The sequence below is a fragment of the Ambystoma mexicanum genome, chromosome 1p (assembly GCF_040938575.1).
Source record: "Ambystoma mexicanum isolate Mex_15411 chromosome 1p, UKY_AmexF1_1, whole genome shotgun sequence".
Lineage (NCBI taxonomy): Eukaryota > Metazoa > Chordata > Amphibia > Caudata > Ambystomatidae > Ambystoma > Ambystoma mexicanum.
Window position 1 is genome coordinate 951,355,082 of NC_090921.1, and position 14,614 is coordinate 951,369,695.

At 43.4% G+C, this 14,614-nt stretch overlaps 1 protein-coding gene across 3 annotated transcripts in view; it reads right to left on the reverse strand.

Moving 5' to 3' along the window:
• Nucleotides 1-14,614, reverse strand: part of CDH16 (cadherin 16) — a 1,158,846-nt gene that overhangs the window by 484,151 nt on the left and 660,081 nt on the right. The gene's annotated exons all lie outside the window — the stretch shown is intronic.

A 14,614-nucleotide genomic window follows, 5' to 3' on the forward strand; every position in this document is an offset into this window, starting at 1 on the left:
CTTACATTCAAACGTCCAATTGTTTTTTTCTGCTGGAATCAGAGATCACCGGAAAGGGGCAGTGGGGGATCAAGGGGACCGAGTCCGTATCAATCTGTTGGGCCTTACAAGCTGGGCCAGAGAGGCCTGGTCAGCACAGAGCCTGCTCCCAGCAGAGCAGATAGGACCAGAGGAACAGGTAAAGTAAGGGCGCATCCATGTGACAGCACAGAGATGTGCTGGCAGAACATACCTTACTTTACTGTGGAGTGGGGAGGATGGCATTTGGATCCATACCCCCTCATCTCCTTCCATGACCAGCCTGTGGAGGGGGCAAAATGGGAGGGAAGAAGGGGTTACAATTCTCTCATTTTATGGGACCGTGTTCTCTCCCAAAGTGTTGGGTATCCCTAGTTTTGTGAGTATTAAAACAGTAATTGCATACTGGATCTTTTACTCCACAGCTCAACATAAGCTTACCCTGGACAAAGCTTTGGAGTCACCCCAGGGTAGAAAAAAAGGAAGGGGTGACAGGAGAGCAGCCCAATTCAAGCCACTGATCAGAGAGCCTTAAGAGAGGTACTGTCATCCAGGAGAGCCTGCATTAAATTTAAAGATCAGACTCCTGATTTGGCTGATAACCCAAAGGTTCAGCAATTACCAGAGGACATGAAAAGAAGCCCGCCTGTTAGCCCTGCAGCCAAAAAGAAGCTTTTGAAAGAATGGAGAGACTGCAAAAGGATTTTGGTCTCCTGCTTCATGAAAAGTTTGTGCTCCTTGGGATCTAATGAAAAGCTCCCTGTTTGATATGAGGTTGACTCTTTGTTGTCAACCCTGACTGGAAGGCCCTACATGTAATTGAAGGATGAAGCTTCAGTAAGGAATGCAACATACTATAAGGTTGACATGGCTATTTAAAATAATTTCTAAAGCGTACATCTGACTATGAAATTGCGCATCTATGCCTCACATGGCTAAATCCTTCCTCAAAGACTCCAAACATTTCAATTAATTGAAACAATGCACCTTCAAGCAGACGTCCTATCAGTCTTGCCATTTGATAGGGTATTGGCAAAGACCATTGCCAATGGTCTTCTTTTGCAGCCAGGAGGCAGGTGCATGTCCATGATTGAAAAACAGACAGTGGTCAATGATCGGAGGCCTTACATCTTACCTTTATGAGAGAAAATTTCTTGTGGGACGACCTGGAAGATAGAGTGGATAAAGTCCTGGAACAGGAAAAGTGGGAAGATACCCTTAGATGCAGAGCACGGCCCCTACCCCAGAGGTCCCGACCATATCAGAGCTTCAGGCCCCACTCCCAGGCCTCATCTGGTCAAGGCTGCTCTGTTTTAACGAGAGGCATAGGCCCTCACAGGAAACCAAGACGAGATGGAACCCTTCTAAATCTCGGCAGTCCTGACTAGAGCTGCTTTCCACAGGCCGGGAAAAGACTGCCCCAGTTTTAACCTCAATGGGCGGCAGATGTCACAGACAGCTCGGCTCTGTTAGCCATCAGAGATGGGTAATGTCCCAAATGCTTACCAATAATATACATTAAACTTACCTTGTCACAGTACTACCAATCTTCATACCTCCCTGGTACAGAGCACGTCAATACGACATGTTGATATATCAGGAATATTGAAGATAAGCCAGCACTTTTATAGGAGGGAGGGGTTGAAGCAAAAAGATAGATTGGAATTTGGTGAATCTCTGCGTGAGGCAAATGGCCTTCATGGAATAAGTACTGGGAGGAGGAAGAGTAGGATTAGGTGTAATGAAGGTTACCGGTAGGAAATGGGTACAATTCTTTCTATGAGTATTCCTCAGTAGGGCAGGCTCGAATTACCTAACGTCATTTCTTAAAAAGTCCACAGTATATTATACCGAAACCTTATAGGGTAGAATTCCACCCATTCTTCACATTCGACACCGTATGTGTAAGATTTATCCCATTGCACAGAGTAGAAAACAGTCAGTTAAACTGACATTTTTCTGTGAACAGGAAGCATACACAATGGACGTCAGCCATCTCTATCCTGGCAGAAAAGCTGCTAAAATCTATTCAGTGTTTGTCACTTACTTTATTTTTGACTTTCTCAACTGTGGCGTTTCCACCCATAGCTACCCAGTTTTCAAAAATGTATCTATAGGTTACAAGACAGGAGAGAATATTTGCACCTGCTTCTCGTAAAACATGCCAGCAACGGAATCATGTTCAAAGATGATGTGCAAAAGAGAGGTGACTTAAAGCAGGACTCTGTAGTGTGACCAAGCATACCTTATCAAGGACCAACACTAGACACAAAAATGAATTTGACAGGAGGCATTATCACATTTAAAAACAATTAATTGGTGAAGCCAATAGTCATAAATGTCAAGTGCACTGCAGTCTCAAAAGCCCCAATTAAACTTCATGTCATGACAAAAGGACAGCCAGAAGCAATACAAGTAATTGAAATACTTCACATCAAAAGGGCACACAAAAAGTAGAGCAAAATACCTCAGCATTCAGGAATTTGTATTAAACTGACAGCATAGTCATTGGACTAGAGGGCGGCACCCAACAGGGGTGCCCTCTCTCTCCTCTTTTGTTTTCCCTTGTGATAGAGCCTCTGGCCGACTTGGTTCGATTGCGGCATGCCTGTAGTGGGTTGAGGTTGGGTGGCCTGCATATGCAAATGATATCCTGCTTCATATAAAGAACACAGCAAGGGATGCAGTGTTGGTGGACGGTGGAGGAATTTAAGAGATATTCTGGGCTACATCTCAACAGAGACAAGTCAGAGATGTTCCCACTGACGGACGCTGCACAGCGGCAATCGGAAGGAGATGAGCTACGGGTCATATACAACTCTTTCAGGAATCGGGGAATAATTATTAATAGGTCAGCGAAAGAGACAATATCCCTGAACCAAGTTGCAAGTATGAGGCACTGTGTGGGAGTGAGGGGTCGTTTGGACCCCCCTCGCACATTCTGCACGACATGGATCACTTGCTCACGCATTAGCGGGGGACGCCTCTATTGCCCTTATGCTAACATTGCATAAGTGGGGCTATTGCGGGATACCCTTGGCTTCCATTTTGTGCGCCCTCGACTCTATCTTTGGACTAGGCCTCACTCCGATAATACGAAAAGGCTTCTCTCCCCTCTGCAGCGCTGCGAACAGTGCGCTCATAGCCCCCATCTTTTCTCTAACTGTCTGAAGCTTAGCAAATCCCTTTCACACGGATGCGCTGGGGATAATTGAAACAAATAACAGAATGTATCTTCTCACTCTTCCTCTGAGATCACTGTCCTGTGTGTGAACCGGCTTGAGCCATGACTTGTAGCTAATCCATCTCTACAAACCTGCTCTTACCCTCCTACCCCCGCTGTTGGGAAATGACTGCTGATGTAACCCTGTGCCCTCCTACGGTATTCTCTTGATGTACCAGAAGTGTGACCCTGATGTGCAGCCCACCCCAGAATGCCCCCACTAAAACCAGACCTCTGTCACAGTATATCGGGCCTAAAACTAACATATGTCATTGTACTCCCCACTCGCCTTGATGGCTTAAGACCCACCCAGTTGCCTAGGTTATCACGGAAGACAAACCCCCTAAACCCTGTACCCCATCAAAGTCCCAATGAAAGATGATGGAATCATGTGTATGCAATTTATAGATTTTCAAGATTTACTCAAAGGTATACTAATGATTGTTGTTTATTATATGTCTAGTGGTAGTTTCTCATGCCAGCTGAGTTAGTGTCAACTCTACCTCGCCGTGACCCAACCGTCACGCCTCCTGGACACAGACAGCTGGACCTTGTGACGCTCACCCTCCCGCTATCTGGAGAAAGCAGCGCCTAAAGAAACATGTAACGTCGCTCCCCAACCAATCCTGTGCTAATGTAATACCCTATGTTAATGATGTCACTGATGATGCTGTTTTTCTTTATATTTCCATGTAACTGTATTGTTTGCCAGAGCGCTCTCGAGGCCGCAGAGTTCACTGGATGCCAACTTTCTATAAAGTCATTTAAATCTTGCAACCAGTTCTCCTAGTCTGTCCAAAATTACACGCTGGTGTAGGGTCCCGATGTCGCTGATGGGATGCCTCTGGATTGTGAAAATGCTGGTACTCCCGAAACGATTGTACCAGGTTTGGCCTGGTAGGATACTGTTTAAGGAGTTGCAATCATTATGTACATCTTTTGTGTGGGGCAATAAGGGGGTCCGAATGGGTTGTATGTCCATGACCCGGCCATGGGAGGAGGGAGGCCTTAGAGCACCCCACTTTGAACTCAATTATTTAGCAGCACAGGGGCTCTATGTTTCCGATTGGTAGGAACTGCAAAACCCCTTATCCATATAGATAAGGGGTTTTGAAGTCCCTGCACTGCATTTGTTTTTATGGTGTCACCAAGCTAGTTAAAATAAAATAAAAAACATTAAAACACTGACAGCATAGGCAACCAATTGTTACTAAGGGATATATAAAATGTTGCTTTACATGAAAGCACAACGCCCGAAATACACAAAAGAAGGGACTAGTAATACATCCCTAAATCGGATGTGTATTCATACCCCTATTCCGTCTATCACTATTCATAGCAATATCTTTTGCTCCACTATTAGCCAAACCTAAACATATTAACTGGGAGAGAAATGTAGGGAAATTGTGTAGTCAAGCAGAGAGAAAGTGCAATATAAAAAAAATAAAAAAAAATAAATGGGGATCATTTTTTGAAAAAAGGTTTGACTTTCAAAGTTGACCTTAAAACTGCAATTAATTTTAAAAATTGGAAGTTGACGTTGAAACGAGAACCTTTAACAGTCTTTGTCGTTCGAGTTATTACCTATGGACATGAAACCATCAGGAGGCACCATTTAAGTGACAAATGGCAAATATAGGCAGTGGCAGCTGGTGAATTGTTTAGGTGGAGGGGCATAAATATTTCCCCCAAATATGTGAGTTAGAGTAATGAGGGAGCCAAACCAATTTAGCGGGATTCGTGGGGGTTCTCCCCAATAATGTTTTTTTAAAATGGGTTAAAAAGGTGCATTTTATAGCACATTTTTTTGACAAATTGGGTAAAAAGGCAAACAGTTTGCAATTGGTTTTGAAGAGTAAATCATGAAAAAAATCCAATGGATGCAAGTCACCAACATGCACAGGAGAATTTCTCCAAAATATTTTGATGATGCCTTTGCCCATGATATGTGCAAGTATAAAAACATTTTCACGCTGGCTGTGCCCATACATTTCCATACTGGCTGCACCAATATATGCCAGTATTCCCATATAAGAACATACTCATGTTTGCTTTGTGCATAAGGCCACTAATGATACTATAAGACAATATGTCCATGCTGGTTCTGCAAATTTAGGCCAGCACCCCCACAACATACTCCCGCAGGCTTTATCAAAATGCATGCCACAGTGCAAAAATATAACCAAACTTGCTGCAACACAATGCCAGTCTAACTACATAATAACACATATCATGCTTGCTCTATTGAATATTCCAAATACAAAATGTCATGGAACAGTATGAAATTGCTAGTATAGCTGCACCAAAATGCCAGTCCGGACATATATTAACAATAACCATGCTTGTGTTATCAAAGATGCCCAAAACACAATGTAATGCAACAGTAAGTAATGGGTAGACTGGCTGCATTAAAACAATGCCAGTCTAGCTACACAAAAACACTTATGCTTACTTTATCAAAGATGCCCAACACAAAATGTTATACCACAGTGAGAAATTGCTAGACTGGTTGCACCAAAAATCCACTCCAGCCACATAATAACACTGATCATGTTTGTGTTTTACAGAGTCCCAGTAAAAAATGCCATGCCTGCCCACTGGTGGGCTAGCGCCTCACACATAATCACGTTCATTCTGAATGTGATTGTGTGTGTGTGAGGGACTAGGATCCAAGAGGACAGCCATAGCATTGTTTACTGGTAGTTACATGCCCAGTAAAAATGCCATGTCTGCCCCCTGGTGGGCCAGTGCCTCACAGGCAGACAATCAACTGTGTGCGTGCAAGGTGCTGGCAGACGCAGGCATGGCATTTTCTACTAGGTTTCTATCATAAATGCCCAGAACAAAATATCATATCAGTTCCCTTGGTCCCACAACAGCTATCACACACACACAATTAACGTGATTATATCTGTATACAAGGTGTGTATGTCATGTGCTGGGGGGCCCAGAGGGCAGGCATGGTATTGTTTACTAGACATCTATCATAGATGTCCAGTAACAAAATACCATATCAGTCCCTTGGGCCCCGCAGCACCTAAAACATGCACACATTCAACATGATTATGTGTATATGCGGGGCGCTGGGGGGGAGGGGGTGTCAGCGGGCAGGTATGGTATTGTTTACTAGACATCTATCATTGATGTCCAGTAAAAAAATCCCATCCCTGTCCCCTCGGCCCCACAATGCCTCAGAAAGAGAGCTGATTTTGGCCAGTGGAGAGGGGGATTGTGCAGCAAAGGCATATTTAAAATGCCTCTGTTGTACAACCCTCTTCCCCTCACTTGCCAAAATCTACTCCACAGACCAGAACAGAAACACACACAACAACACACAGCATGCACCTGCTGTTCATTCACACGAGCACCCACCATCACACACTTACTCATAACAACACAAGCATTCATACATCCTTTCACATCCACCACTTTTTAAATCAGGTGCCCAACAGCATGAAAAGTGGAAGACGTGTCTTAACCCATTATCAGTCTCATGCTGAGAATCTTAGAGAAAATATATTTCTGCCTGACAAAAAGCAACCTCATGAGCCACATTCTGTTGAGAATGCCAGACATGTTAATATGGACTGGCCATTCAGCCTCATCCCCCGATATCCATTTGCTCTCAGATCCCATGGGATTTATATGGTGCTTCATTCTCGGTTCTTCTGGGTTCAAAGCACTGCAGATTAGAGGCATGCTTCCAACAAATTGTCAAATCCCCACCAAGAATAGAGATCTAGAAGGAGATGATGGCAAAGCTTTAATTTGGACAGACCTTCACTCCTGTAAGGAAATGCAGTGTCCAATGCAAATCTCCTTCAAATATCTCCCATTCAAATGTGTTACCAGGCCAACTCATTCATTTGTCTGTGCTCCTATCTATCATCACAACGCTTCACAAAAATGCAATCTAATCTTTGTGCCTCACATTTTATTTCTAGAGTAATTAATCATAGTCGTATCTCGGGACATTTTCATGTCCACTCAACGTGTTAGCATACTCACTAATAAGGACTCAACGTGTTAGCATACTCACTGATAAGGACTCAACGTGTTAGCATACTCACTGATAAGGACTCAACGTGTTAGCATACTCACTGATAAGGACTCAACGTGTTAGCATACTCACTGATAAGGACTCAACGTGTTAGCATACTCACTGATAAGGACTCAACGTGTTAGCATACTCACTGATAAGGATGCCACCAAAGAAGGCATTCGGCCTGATACTGAACTACAGACTCAAACCTACCATTGCATCTCCTGGTCTGAGCATAATCTTGACAACTTCATTATCAATGATGAGTTGTGCATTGAACACAATCAACCCCCAAATAGAGATTGTCTATGCCCTGAAGAAACTGAAGATCCACATAACGAAAATGGAAAATAACTGATTGATCAAATACCCTAAGCAGCTGCTCCTCTGTTTCGGGTCCCCTGTATTCTTGACTGCATTTCTGCCTGGTATACTGACTTTTCACATTTAAGAAATAGTGTTGAGAAGCTGAATATTTGGTTTGCAGGTAAACTGGAAGCCTGCAGTCAACTGGAAACCTGTGATGCATTTCTTGCATCACAGATTGATACTGCTCACCATTCTTGTAGACCTTCACGCCAGTCCTTTTCTTTCCTCATAGACATTCTCCTTCAGCATAGACCACCAGCACAGTCATTATCTTTTGTCCATCTTCTTCTCCATAAATCTTTCTCATAGTCCTCCTTCGCCATAGTCCTTTGTATTAGTCCTTCATCTTTATCATTGGCTGTCATACTGTGTCTCCTTCAACATAGTCCTTTGCATAGTTTTCTTCTCATCACAGTCCTTCTCCTTCATCGTAGTCTTCCTTCTCATTCATCATAGTATTTTGTCATTGTCCTTCTTCTTTTTCCTGGTCCTTCTCTTTTCTCAAAGTTCTTCTTCATAGTCCTTTTCTTCCACCATAGTCCTTCATCTCAGTTCCACTCCTTTATCACAGTCTTTTGTCCTAGTCTTTCATATTCATCATTGTCCTATATTACAGAGCTTCATAATAGTCTTCATGAACCTTCAATGTCATAGTCTTTCTCCTCCAGTATAGTCCTTTGTGTATTGTCATAGTCATTCTTCTTTGCTCAGACCCTTCTCATTAATCAGAGTCCTTTTCCTTTTTTACAGTCCTTCTCCTTCACCTTAGACAATTATCATACTGCTTCACCTCCTCATAGTCCTTCGTCCTCATGCTTCTTCTTAATCAAACTCCTTTATCCACATATTTCAAAGTAGTCCATATCATAGTCCTTCTACATCCCTCTAATCCATCATACTAGTTATTCTCAGTTATTATATATTTCTGTGGTCTGGTCCTTCTCCTTCATCATAGTCCATTGTCATGATCTTTGTCATTCATCCTAGTCCTTCTCCTTTATCAAAGTCCTTAGTCCTAGTCATTGTCCTTCATCATAGCCATTTCTTTCACAATAGCCTTTTTCCTTTGTTATAGTCCTTCATCATGATCTTCATCATAGTCCTTCTTCATTATAGTCCTTTTCCTAGGTTACAATCCTCTGTCATAGTCCTTTGATTTCATCATATTCCTTCTCTTTTTTCCTGCCACTTCTTCATTGAATTTACATTCATCAATCCTTCATCGTAGCCTTTCTCCTTTAACTTTGCACTCCTCTTTTGCCTAGCACATCCTCCTAGACATGTCCCCAACACTTTATTTGTCTTAATCCTTCTCCTTAATTTTAGCTCTTCTCCATCTTTGCTCTTCCCCTTCATCATCTTCCTCCTCCAAGTCCTCCACATTCATCCTTGTCCTTCTCCATCATTCTATTGTTTTGGTTTAGTCCTTCTCCTTTGTCCTAGTCATTGATCCCAGTTAGACTGTTTCTCAGGAACAATCTCCCATTCTGTCACAGTCCCTCTACCCCTGTCTGTCTGTCTGTCTGTCTGCCTGTCTGTCTCTCTCTCTTCTCTTGTTCTTTTTCTCTCTCTTTCTCTTCTCTGAATTTCCTCATCTATAATTTCTTCTTTCCCCTCTATAACTACTTTTCACTCTCTCTTTTTTCTATGTCCCTCTCTGTCGTTCTTTGTCTATCCCTGTCACTCTTTCCGAGTCTCATTCTCTCTCTCTTTCCCTCTTTCCCACTGGGTAGAATGGTGCAGAGTAAGGTAGAAATGGTGCATGATGCGTTAAATAAAGTGTGAAAGTATGAAACGCCAAAAGCATAAAATGTGATCTAATATACAACAATTATGCTTGTAATGCTGAAACAACCAACTTGTAAACCTGCATATGGATCCATATGCGGTATTTCACTTATGGGGCCTTCGCTTGGTTGGAGGGTTCAAGATATGCATAGAATTTAAGCTATCTTCACAGTCTGAATTAGTTGTCCTTCTTCCTCTTTGAAAAAGGCAATATAATCGTGCCTGATGTAGGGAGATGGTGTGCCACTAGTTTTAACAGAGATGGTGTGCCACGAGTTTCAACAGATGCTAAGATTGTAGCACATCCTGTGTGTGTGAGATTTAGTATATTAGTACTAATAAGTAACATTCAGGGTAAACCAATGGAGATTTGTGGGCTTCAGGCCTTACCATATTAACATGACAGCATGTGCATGGACAAAACAGCTTGCGAGGGTTAGATTCAGAAAAGCAGAAAAGCAGATATTAAAGGGTGAACAACCTGTTTTGTAAGGGGAAATGCCCAATGTTACAATGACAGGCCTTGGGAAATAAACATGGACATTGTTCAGTCAGAAGCACAGGAAGAGAGAATGGGATGTTTCATGTTTCTTCCATGCAAAGGAAGAAATGGTGGCCGGGGAGGTGAGATGGGTGCTAGAAGGCACAGCAATATCCCCGAAGGCTGTGTCAAGTGTTTAAATTGGGGGTGACACAAGAAAAGGGTTGGAGTGAAGGAAGTGACATCGCCAGATAGGTGGGTAAAAATGTGCAAGATCCATTTGTGATGCAGGAGGCAGGGCTGTCGTTTGGTAGCTGTTCATTTCGAGCACAAAGGCATCTTGCCAAACCTCGCTGGGTACTAAACACAGTACAGGGTAAGGCATCCATTTTAACACTATTTGCACTATAGAGGCCGAATGTTTTTCAAGTCAACATTCACGCACATTATCCTTCACCAGAAGTATTATCTTAAGATAAATATATAGTAGATGACACCCTTCAATTGAATCCTACAAAATGCATGTTTTCCATCTGCCTTCCTAGGACTCCTTGCTTCGTGCAGAGGCCTGTAAATCACCTGCTGGACTCTATTCTTTACCAGGGACCCAAAGACATCCTTATGGGCCTGTATTCAAAGGGCTGCAGCTCACTTGCATTTAATTATAAGCCCTACAAAAATCAAATCTATCTCCAATGACATCATTCCTCCTTTGACATATTAATAGCTATAATGCTCGTGTAGAATTCCTGAAAAACTATGTGAGCCCATTGAAATCTGCACTCCTTTGCACCGTGTATCTGTCTACAGGAGAGATGAGATGAGGCTTGATAACCCCCATTCACAATCTCTCCTCATTGAATTGTACCTGATGTTTGCATCTTTTAAAAATACTGTTCAATATTTACTTTCCAGTCCATCTACCCTTGGCCAAAGTTCACTATATTTGAAGACTAACGTCATACACTTAGCAAATCGTACCTAGGACTGGAGTTTCCCAGCATCTGGACATCTAGCACTTGCAAAGAATTCTGTTCCTGTTCAACGGGATTCCAGAAAACATTGCCATATAAAACCAGTCTCCTGCCTAACCTTGAATCCGTTTAGAAAAACCCAAAAGCGCACCACTTTGGGAAGTAACTCACCTCCCTGGTATTGGTACCTAAATAAGATGATTCAATAAGCAATTAAAGGGCATAAGGCAGATATTAGCTGGCTCAATGTAGTGATTACATTATTATTATTATTATTATTATTATTATTATTATTATTATTATTATTATGGCATGTGTTGAGCACAGCCCTAGCTTCGATAAGCAATGGAGCGCTTCACAGAGCTATACAACAGTACAGATGCATAACGGAGCACTTTTCAGAGGTAAAACAAAAAGATATAGTAGGATACAGACAGGCACAGAGGAGGAGTACAGCTATACAGTGTGGCGGGGAGGACAGGGGCAGACACTGTCTATCGAGTCACGTGGCGCGGGGACAACATGATGGTCTATGTGTTGAGGAGCAGAGACTCCTTGAAGAGGGTGGTCTTGAGTTATTTTCTGAATTGTAGGAGGGTGGGGCGAGTCTAATGCTGATGGGGGAGGTTGCAAAGTCTCGAGGCATAGACAGAGAAGGCTTGTTTTCTGGTCCTTTCCTTTTTGCACTGGCAGATTTCAAGACGGCACACGTCCTGGCTTCCGGTGATGTGCTGTCTGCCAGAGGATCTGAGTTTCTCTGTGAGGTATCTGGGTGACTTGAGGGTGACTGCCCTATAGAGGATGCAGCAAGACTTGTAGGTGATTTGTGCGTGCACTGGGAGCCAGAGATGGTCAATAAGGGCTGGGAGATGCTGTTGTATCTGCATAGAACCTTGATGAGGCATGAAGCCGTGTGTGGGACACTTCTCTGGGCCACAACCGAGGACAGGAGGCCTTTCAGGAGGCCATGGCCCCCATCCAGGTGGGACAGGACAAGTGCTTGAACAGTGGATCTAAAGCTGTCCAGAAGGAGGAAGGGCTTGAGTTTCCAAAGGAGGAAAGGTGTTTGTCGAAGTGGAACCTGAAGGACTTGGCAGCGGTGGTGTGCTAAAGTGTGAAGCCCACAAGAAATCCTGAGGGAGGATGGTTGCAATGGTTGGAGGTAGAGTAGTTGTGCAAAACCATGTGATTGTTCTGTAGTCGACACATCAAAGGGTTCTGTGAACTGGCTAAAAGCTTAGCGCATTCTGCTACCTCCTGCTAATCTTATGCACAAAGCCTGACATTGCAGCGAGCCACCCTGCAGTTCGGGTCTCTGATACTCATTCCTGCCAGACACAGTAACATTTAGAGTCAGTGGTATCAGGGTCTTAAAATTATCAGTAGGGGGAGCTATCAGTGCTCCATGCTGACCACTCTCATCACGGGCGCAGACTGTGGTTTTCTTTCTGGGGTCTTGATATGGGTCTGGAGGCTATGGCAGGTTCTGTTAGAGATGTGCACGGCACCGAAGAAAGCAATGCCATTACAACTAGAGGAATCAATGATACGAGTGATCCACGAGACTGTCAAATCGGAAGGCCATCTTCTACTTTCTCATCAAATGTATCCAACATGATAACCTAGTCGACTAAGCTTCACTTCTACTATGGGGCCCCGGCTGAGGTGATGGTCAGAGTGAGGTGCTTACAGAGGAGATATGTTGTTGACTGCATAATGGTGGTTCTGCACTGCTGCACCACCAGCCCCAGGAATGCTGTGCCAACAGAAATATGCAGGTGCGCAAAACAGGAGGGAGATATGTATCATGGCTATAGTGGCAATGGTTGCCAGGCCACACAGTGTGAATTGGTGGGGGCTGTTCATTTGAAAGAGAGCAATTGATCAAGAAGATGATCCCCAGCTCCATGGTTGAAGACTCCAAATGCATAATGACTACAAGAAAATATGGAAGAGGGAGCCTGTTAGGACAGTGGTGCAAGCCCTGTTCATGACCACTGATTGGAGGGAAAGATATATGTGAAAGGGGTCCTTCTAAACCATGAACAGCAAACACAGAGCAAGAAAGAATGATCCGGGATACTCTCAGTGATTTCCAGATCCAGGTGGAGGTCAAACATGACAAGATTCCAATACATTTGGTGACTTCAGTCTTTATTCCAATGATTTCAATGCAGAGGTCTATTGAGAGGCTGGAGGATGCTCCAAGGGCTGCAAACTGTGATTAGGGGTTCCCACCCCTCTCCGACGATGGAAATCTCAGGCCTGAGGTTCCAAGATTTCTGAGGAGACTTAGTGCTACCCAAAGAACTGAATGAATTGGTGGATTTGGAACAGCGTTTTCAGTTGCCTACTAGAGGGACCTCTGGATCCAGCAGTGGCGGGAACAGTTATCTCAGTGGTCTGACATCCTAATGCTAGGGAAGTCTTGCTATGAGGAGGAAACCTCTTGAAATCAGGGAGCTCAGAATTATCTCATTCCACGCCATAAGTAGAGGGATGCAATTTCATAACAGGCCCTGCAAGGAGCGCAGAAGGAGTTAGCAAGTTTGTGTCTGTAGGCTTCAATGCTTCACCATTCCATTCTAAAAGTGATTCATAGAGGTACAGACCACGCTTTCCACTGAGAAGATGAGCAGATGTTCTTGTACTATTCTAACGTGGGACTTTTTCCATCCTCTCTTTCCCTTCTATGCTTCTGCTTTCAGTGATTCTCTTGCATTGCTGTTGTTTGTGAGATGATTCTACCCACTTGTTGCTCTGCCATGCGGCATCACGGTGTTATGATAGTGCCAGAAACATCAAAATGGCTGCAAAACACTTGTGTGTGTCAAAACCTCTGAAAATCGTGCTTTGCAAAACACAAAAAATGAAAAAAATGGCTGCCCAATCTGCCAGGCATGTTGCCAGTGGTGGAACAGAGATCTCACTCCTGAAACATGTCACTGGGCTCCACAACATGTGAAGATGGAGTACAGAAGGAGAGGCAGTGCTTTGCTAGAGGAATCCAAAATCTTGCTTTAAATCACGTTTTCTTTGTTGCTGAAACTGCAGAATGCCGGTACAAAACACCCTCAAACATCCATAATTCTTGCTGGGTGCTACAATTCACTTAGTGCAAGAAACCATTGTGAACTTACAATGTCCTGAAAAGCTGAAAGCATCAAGGGATTTCCTCAGCAAAAGTGGATCTGTCAAAATCTGGGCGCAGTACCCTCGGCTGCCTGAATGACAGCTGTCAGGGGCCTGCAGGATTAAAACTTTAAATATGTATAAACTAAAATCAAATGTTTGCAAGCTAAGAGGCCTGATATTGAGAGTAACCCATCTTGTAATTGTTTTGATTCTATGGTTTAAAATCTTGAAGAAGTATTTAGCTGTGATTTGATCCCACAAATGTGTTGTATGCTATAACAGCTTTCCTCACAGAGGCAAATCCTCCCCCTCCAACTCCCTCCACCAGGAAATCACACCTATGTGATAATTATAGGGTGTGGGAGGAACCTGGTCTGCAGTGGGGAAGGAAACAATGAACAGCTGCAAAGCAGGAAAGGCTAGGTGTGAGGACCATCGTAAAATGGCCTCTGTCAAGAGAACAGGGAGGAGACTGATACTGAACTGAAGGGAGACAAAAAGAGGCGAAGACAAACAACCATCTGTACTAAACATTCACAAAGAAAAGTTTGTTTAAATACATATAACTTGCCACTTAAAATTGT